Source organism: Thermobia domestica, chromosome 9, assembly GCF_964235325.1.
Source record: "Thermobia domestica chromosome 9, izTheDome1.hap1.1, whole genome shotgun sequence".
Taxonomy (NCBI): domain Eukaryota; kingdom Metazoa; phylum Arthropoda; class Insecta; order Zygentoma; family Lepismatidae; genus Thermobia; species Thermobia domestica.
The window spans coordinates 69,591,948-69,600,949 of record NC_137462.1 but is presented as its reverse complement, the minus strand read 5'-3'; the positions used below and the strand labels follow the sequence as shown (position 1 = coordinate 69,600,949).

The window sequence follows — 9,002 nt, the reverse complement described above, 5'->3', positions numbered from 1 at the left end:
GTTTAAATTAGGTTAAGCTGATATAATGTTATTCAGTTTATGCATGCAATTTCTAATTTAGATTAAATTTTGAATGGTTACTCGTATCCTGTGCAAATAAAGACATAATAATGTTGAGGCAAAGATAAAGCTGTTAGTTCGTTAGATTACCGAAGATGTGGCATAAAATACAACTATCTTCAGATAGCAACATGTCATCATGTATCATTTGCTTCAGAAGCCTAGTACAACCCAATCCTTCTTCATACAGCTAGTTCTGGCGTCTTCATAACAGACGAGTGTGCAATCTAAATAAATTTATATCTCTATATTAAATAATTAATTAAATTATTTGCCATATGCATTAGCTCAAAATATGTATCCGCTGTACATATTCCCTTACTGTATAACTATTAATACAGTATTTAACTTCATTTAACAATTGTACACACTCCATTCCTGTTATTACACACAGATTCTACGGTAACTGTAATGAAAAGGCTTAAAGTACAGGCTTACAAAAGAATTATTCAGAACAGAATCTTCATTAACACTATATTATCGTGGATATTGCTATGCCACAGTAGGTAACTAACGCATCTGAAATTAATTTTGTTATATCCTTTCGATTCGTGCTTCATCGTCATGTATTACAAGCAGAATACGAATAAACTCATCAATTTATGTAAAATTCCATCATGAAAGCAAGAAACTTATAATTTTGGATTATTGAAAACATTTCGAGTTAATAGTTGCGCATTCTAAATTTTGTTAATGGCATGGCTATGCATTAGCATAGGAAAAGGGGAAGCAAAGCTTCCCGAAGATTTACTTAGTTCGTCATTTTATTCATCATCGTAACCCACAAAATAAATATTTTCAGACAATATATAAATTAAACTTAATATTACCTTGAAAAAGGCCACTAATTGTTTTCTTCAGAGATAAATTTACTGAGTCGTGAGCACAATTAAAATGTATTCAAGCATTAAGTTACTTTGTATTTAAATTATAACATTCATTTCATCTTAAATCAGAAGTATTATAACGGCAAATCGATTTTCTTCTGTTTTTGCTACAATATGATACAGCCTAACGACCATGTTCCTGTAATATTTTCCATTAGAGTTTTTATCGGTGCAGATAGATAATATGTTGGTTGCATCATTAGTGTTTCTCAATATCAAAATTTATATTGGTGAACTGATGATTCATGGACAAACAAACAAATAAATTGAAACACGGAATAAATATATATCTAATTAAAGAACATCATAAAAACCATTAACAACTGAAACATGGAATAAATATAGATAAAAAGAACATAATGAAAAACCATTAAGAGCAGCATAGTTGTTAAGAACATAATGAAAAACCATTAACAACAGCATAGTTGTTATGCTGGAGCATAACAGCTCTGACTCAGTTATCAAATAGAGGAAGTTTATGATGCCTTACTTCAAATAAGTAATGACAATAGAACAGATAGAATGGTCGCCCACGATGCTCTGTGTATAGCAAACCAACTGTTACTTTCCTTTCCTTTACTCACTCGTTGTCTGATATGACTTTTTATTCCACATAAACATAGTAAGCAAAAATCTACAAAGCATTGATTCGCATGTGTTGGATGCAGTAGGATTTCTTGAAAATATATCTGGGTACTTTGAGAGGAGCAGAAATGATGCAAAGTTTCAATCTTACTTAGTTGATGCGATGGACTTGGCATCAGCATTAGATACGGGTGATCCACTAATACGTAATACAGTGCAAGCTCGAAGTCGAAAGAAGAGACAGTTTCAGTACGAAGCAGAGGATGAAGCTACTGAAAATCCACAAACAAGATACAAGATCGATTTTTATTACAAAGTTCTAGACATGTTTGTGTTAGCTTTTAAGAGAAAGACTTGAGCAACTTAAACATCACTGCGAGTATTTCGATTTTCTTTACGATATAAGTAATCGTAAAGATATAGACTACCACCTGAACTTTTTGTCTGAAAAGTGTACTAAACTTACCGCCATTTTAACACACGAAGAATAAAATTAATTAAGGAACATGACTTTGCTCCCAATGTTAGTGTTGCACGTAGAATTTTGTTAATCTTGCCTGTAACAGTGGCAAGTGGAGAAACAAGATTTTGGAAACTTATGTTTATTAGAAACAATCTACACTCCTCTATGTCTGAAACATGCTTGAGTGGTCTAGCGATGATATCAACAGAACACAAATTGGCTGAAACATTGGACTACGCGAATGTGATAAATTAATTTGCTCATATCAAAGCAAGAAAAGTTTCTTTCAATTAAGGTATATTAAATTTATGTATGTCTATTGTGTTTTAGTACATTATAAGGCTTAGGCTAATCACTTACATTTACCATAATATCTGATTTACTGTATTATCTTCTTGCTCCATACACTATTGAAAACGCCTTTTGATATAAAATAAGCCTAAAAATTAAAATTCTTAGTCATGACTAAAGTATATTTTTAAAATTTTATTTTCTGTATGCGCTGCTCTATATTACAGATATACAGCGAAATCGAGCATACTGAATATTGTGTCAGTATAGAGTCGTTTAAATATTACGTAAGCATTCCAGAAAGGAAGTTCATTTTTTTGTTTACTTTTCCATTTTATACATGTTTTTAAATGACACTTGAACGCCTTCTGTCAAAATAAGGTTTGCGGATTAAAGGGGCGACATGTGAAAGCACCGCCCAGGGCGGCAAAATTGCTAGCGCCGGCCCTGGTAGTAAAACAGCACTACTTAGAAGTCCACGGAGGCAAGTATCTCAGTTGGGTCGATTTTTGAAGGAAAAAAAGTGTCTAGCTCGTGTGACTTTGATGCACAAGGTTCCGGGTTTAATTCCCGATGGGAGAGCATTGCATCCCTATGGTGGTATAGATTCGCCTTAAACTATAGAACCAGTTTCTTATAGCCTCAGTGCTGGAAAGGGACGCTAACTTCAATAAACAATCAAATTTACGTAGAGTAGGTTCGTATGTTTTTTTTTTTTTTTTATTAATTATCTTTAAAGATATTTTTATTTGTATTTTAGAGTACGGTACATTGCTGGTTACAGGGAAGTAGGTGATAAGAATGTTTTGAACTTCATTCTACCTGCAATAAGTTCACCTGTTTTTCGTCAGAGAATTTTCTCTGTTAAGAATGTTGTTAGTTGATAATAATACTTACATTTTATATTACAGCTATGTAATAGTCGCCTCATTGTGAATTTGAGATTTTAATTACGTAAAAACATCCAGCATCGGTATGTAATTATATCGTGTTAAAGCAGAAACAGTTTGAAAAAAAAAAAAGGCTCTACCTGGGTAATACCAATCTTCACATGGCGGAGATGTTAACTAATTACTTTTCTGAGAAGAAATGTTTCATTTAAATCTCTCCCCCTGTCCCCTTTTCCTTGCATATGAAATAATTAAGGCAAACATATCAACTGTGTGTTTTATGTTTGATTTTGTGTGTGTGCCCCATTTCAAAGCTCTCCTAGTTTTTCCTTTTAAAAAAGTAAATAAAAATATTGTGTAGAGTTGATTCACGAATGAACTGTATGCTACTCCTAAATGCATCTCTGTTTATATGCCAGTGTACTGTATAACTGAGGGAGGAGAAGGGAACAACCGGAATGCAGAACGTGCTCTCCACTTATTTGTTACAGGAAATACACTAGATGGAAGGATTGTTTGTTGTTATATTACGCAGTCTTGATTGCTCCACGTAATACTGTGCCATTGGACGTTGCAACTCTACATCCACTCGTTGCCACGGTATGACGTCACACACATCGATGAAGTTAATCGCTGTGCGCCGTCTCGAATCCAAAACCTTCAGCTGCTAAAGTTCCCAGCTCGCTACTAGAGGGACTACCACTCGCTTTTCACATGCGATGTTTCGAGTGAAACGAAACGATGCTTGTCAATTTGACGCATTTTCTGCAGCAGCATAACTGTTGCGGCTTATTTTACTTACATCCTTTTAAATCACAATAGGTTATTTTAAGTATTGACGCAATTTGACAAGGAAGTTATGCTCTTTTCTTTTTTTCTTTTTCCTCGAAAGCATTCAGAATAAATACATTTCGCTTATACTAAGTTCCGTGTAAAGAGCTCCTGCTCTATTTACAAAGTGAAGTGAAATAATTATTTATGAATATATTAAAACTATTATAGAAAAATATAAAACAGGTGTTAAGTTTTTGTGACAAGTTTGTGGTAACAAGAAAAAAAGTTAAAAACCTGTACAGAATTCACCTACTCGCGTGTCCTACAAATAAAATAGTGGTTATTTAACATTCGTATGTAATTATATACATATATATGTACATAAGTATCTATATTTTCAAGTCTTGTGAGAGTTATTGTGATTATAATTATTTTGGAAGGATTGTAGTTAACTTCGGATCTTGAGACAAATGTAGATGTAAGGTAAGTTCAATGTTTGTTTTTGTTCCACGTTTTGTTTTGTTTACAACACAATTTTCTAATACCTTGCTATGTTAAAAGTATACAAAAGCATTTGATAATATGCCATGTGCCGCGACATTATACCGAGTTTTTCGTCCAAAAAATATTGTGTAAGTGTAGCTACGTTCAGAAAGTGTTACTTTGTAGTGTTTTGTTCGCTTAGTCTAAACGGAATCGCTGGCACGTCATTGGTTCAACTTTTTCAGCAAACAAAACACATATATTCAAATCCAAATGGCGGGAAAATTGTTGTAAACATCAGGAAGTTACAGTTTTTAGGATGGATTTTCCTTCCTTAGGTTATTTTACGCTTCAACGTCAAAAATTAATTGTGTATCTAAATTTTCTTCTTTTACCTGAATATTTATAAATTTTAAACAGAGATTTCATTGATAAGTTTTCGTGAACTTAAAAGTGAGAGGGGGAGACATTAATGTCATTATTTTGCTTAACTTTATTCGAAATAAAGCTATTGATGTCACTTGGATCAGAATAAAACACATACGAACGCATGCAACGTGAAAGAAACTAGAATGGAACAGTATGAAGCTTGTCTAAAACTCTTTTTCCATAGAATATCACTCATTTCTCTCCTTCTGTTCAGTTTTCTTGGTGTTTTATTCAGCTTCCAAAATGAAGAACTCACAAATTAAATTAAATAAGGGTAGCTTAGGGCTTTTTTTTTTTTTTTTTTTTTTTTAAGGAAGAGAAATAAGATAACTGCAATTATTATTCGACTGTTATTGGTGTCGTTAATCTTTGAAAATATTTGTCTTTTGTTGTGAAGAACTTTAACGAGTGAAGTGTTTCAGTCTTATAGTCTCCACGCCACGAAAATTGATAGATTTTGTGTACCTTAGAAGGAAGTCTAAAATTTCTCAGTCAACATTTAACTACCAATGTACCTGGCCAAATTTTTGTGATATCAATTTACAAAAATAAATTCAGTCTCGACGACAAACTATAGCTTCTGTACCCTGTTATATTTTTAATTCTGTTATCCATATTCCGACTCGTATGCAGTGAGAGTAATATTTTAAACACCAAGGACTCGGATTTTGCAATTGTTACCACTTTCATTGAAATTCAGTGTAAACTGATTTTCGAATTGCAATTATGATGAAAGTGGATTCGGTAACATTGATAAATATGATAACAGTAGATTCTAGATTTTAAAATCTCTGAACTGAATGACGCTCTGTTCAACTTTCAGGAGCTCTATTTAAAAAGTTTGTTACTACAGTGTTGTTTAGTACTCTTACTGGACTATAAACTGACAAAATATCGATTTAAGTTCAGCCATATTTCGTATTTCATTATATATATCTACCATACTTATTCCTATATCAAAAATAAGTGCGTAATGGTATGGTGATTTTGAAAACCTTCATAATAGAACATGGCAGCTTCTCAGTTGCAGTAAGTGACCTATCAATAATGACGGAATACTACAATGTTTATGTAATACATATAATATCTAGGTAAATTGCTAAAATAGCTGAATTAAAGTGCATCTGTCTATGCTAAGTGAAACTAACTAATTAACTATGGCCTATGAAACCCGGAGGTTCAATGCCGTGTTCCATTCAACTTTGTCACGTTGTTACCTCCTACTTCATACAAGAAAAAATAGCCATAACATAGAATGGAAAAAGTCTGATCGTGTCTATCTGATATGCGTATAATATTGGAACCAAGTTGATTGGTCTTAACAAAATACGGTGAGTGTTCAAAAAGAAACCAAACTCTTAAAATAGAAACCAAACTTTTGAACTTTTAGACAACAAACTGTCATTTGCCTCGTTTCGCTATGACGGTTAGTCGCCGAGCTACAGCCGATGAAGTGAGCACGTGCACAAGTTATTCGCCGAATTAGTGACAAAGTGACAGTCAAAGAGCTTGAAGAACAACGTGTGTGTGTGTGAAATTTTGCTACAAATTTGGCAAAGTTTACGGAGACATTTCAATTGCTTAACCAAGCATATCGGGAAGAACATCACCATCGTATTTCACGCTCATTGCAATACTCTCTAGCAGCAGCCCTTCCCAACTCCACATGTATACACGTTCATCGGAGTAGGGAAGTGTGTAATATGAATTTTGGATCATCGTTCTAAAGGATTTGTTTTCACTGCTCCAATTCCAGGCCTAATGCTATAAACATCACCTGAACGCCACGCCACGCTCGATTGGACTTACTGACAGAGCGCTCAATTACGTTGTATATGTTAAAAATATCTAGAGAGATAGGCTTTGATGTAATATTCTCCGGTGGAAACTGACACTTTTGATAGTATCTAAAACTCCTGACTAATGTGTGAACTGTGGCCTGATTTCTGTAGCTATTCTGCCATCTCTGGGACGTAACTTCTTGGACAGAGTGCGTACAGTTTTCAACGATGGCATTTCACTTTTCACTTCACTATAAATTCCACAATAGATCTTGACCAGATAGTCTTTGAAGCAGTATCCCTGATTACAAGCTGGAGAGATTTCACGCCTAAATAATACCCTTGTTGCAGTCTGTAAACTCTGCACTGTCATTATACTCCGTAGTTTCTCTCCTGAACCATTACTACATACTCATACAAGTATGTAGGTGACTGAGACGTGTCACTCTTCTGTTGAAGGGGTGTCCATGTTTTCATTTATTTTTATTTATGGTAATTATTATATTGTATATACTTACGAAGACGTTGTCATATATATATATATATATATATATATATATATATATATATATATATATATATATATATATATGTGTGTGTGTGTGTGTGTGTGTGTGTGTGTGTGTGTGTGTGTGTGCGTGCGTGAATTTTTTATAAAACTCTACCCATCCTGAAAACTCAGGTAAAATTAAGCGTTAGCTCTGCAAAAATGAGAGCGAAATTCCATTTGATTGTGATGTTTGAGCCTCGATAAGAAAAGGGAAAAGTCACGTTACGAACCCCTCAAGGTTACTACGATGATTCTTCTTTCAATGGCTATTGGAATCATCAATTATTCTTCCTTTGGTTTCTTCCTATTACATGTCTTGAAGGGATATAAGTTCCAATAACTATTAACTCTTAAGCCTAACTTTTCCTCATTTTGATGTTGCAAAAGAGCGTAAAACAAACTTTTTAAAGTCGTCAAATAGAAAGTACCCGTAATTTAAATCCATCGCACCTAGTTTTGCAGGATGTTCTAAAGCTGAAGCATCATTCATGGAAGAAAGCAACTTTGAGTGCATCCACATTGAAATAATTGGATACGTTGATTTCTAATGCATTTAGCCTTTCCAGTAGAACACTGAAATACAAGGTAACCAAAAACGTTCTTATCGTTCTAGAATAGTAATAAACAAAGAGCAATACAGTGGACGGTATATACGTAACTTTAGATTTCGATGTAATTTCCATCAGCATCCAACACCTTTTACCAACGTTCCTGCAGCTGCACAATACCCTGGTGATAAACTCGGCGGTCGTGGATGCAAAGAAGTCCAATGAGTACGTTCTGCATGTCTCCCTCATTTGCAAAGGATCTCCCACGGAGGTGGTTGTCGAGGGAATGCAACAGGTGATAAGCTGTTAGCACAACGTCCGGTGAATATGGTGCATGGCACAGTGTCTTCCAGACAAGTTGCTGAAGGGTCTCATGGGTTCTCTTTGCCACATATATCTTGGCTATTGTCGTGCAAGAACAGCAACCCTTGCGATTCACCAATGCTGGTTCGTTTTGCCGTGGTGCACGGTGCAACCTTTGTAACTGCTGAGAGTAAAGGTCAGCAGTGATGATATGACCAGGTGGAAGAAGCTCGTAATGTACCACTTGCCGACAATTCCACTATACAGAGACCATAACCTCTCGTGACTGCAGAGGTGGTCTTGGGGTATGAACAACAGGGTCACGTGGTGACAACCAATGTCTGGTACGCTTGGAAGTATCATAGAGGACCCACTTTTTTTTAATCACCAGTGAGCAAGTGATCAAAGAGGGTGTGTTCAGCTGGCGAGTGAGCAAGGACAAACAGGCTGTCACTCATTCCTTGTCGGCTGCCGACAATGTGTACCCACTTGCTTAACTTGTATGACTTTCCTATCTCACGCAGTTGCAGTCTGACTGTTTCAGCAGAAACGTGGAACCTTTCTGCAAGTTCATCACAAGTTACACTACTGTCCTCCTCGATGGATGCTTTCAGGGCATCGTCATCCAACACATGTGGTCATCCACTGCGAGGTTCATCCGAAAGGCTTCTGTAACAAATGTCTGGCGGTGCGTTCGTTCATGCCATTTTCCTCAAATACCTGGCATATGCGGCAGTTGACAGACCCACTTTAAAGTTTTACAAAAAAAAAAAAAAAAAAAAAAAAAAAAAGACCGTGAACAAGCTGCTTCGATACCTCCATTCCTCTTCGACATTGGATGAGCTATGATTGCTGTATGTGTGCAACGTGCCTGTATTTCTGACGATGGATGGTCAGACAAAATCCTGATCGCTTTGCATGCACGTGCGTCACTTCGTTTCCTCTCTGTGAACACATG

The 9,002-nt window shown here is 35.4% G+C and overlaps 1 protein-coding gene across 1 annotated transcript in view; it reads left to right on the top strand.

Moving 5' to 3' along the window:
- The first annotated feature begins 3,846 nt into the window (after positions 1-3,846).
- Positions 3,847-9,002, top strand: part of LOC145694723 (uncharacterized) — a 629,124-nt gene continuing 623,968 nt past the window's right edge. The window contains exon 1 of the mRNA XM_081771270.1: positions 3,847-4,433. The gene's annotated coding sequence lies outside the window, so the exon portion shown is untranslated. The remainder of the gene's footprint in view (positions 4,434-9,002) is intronic.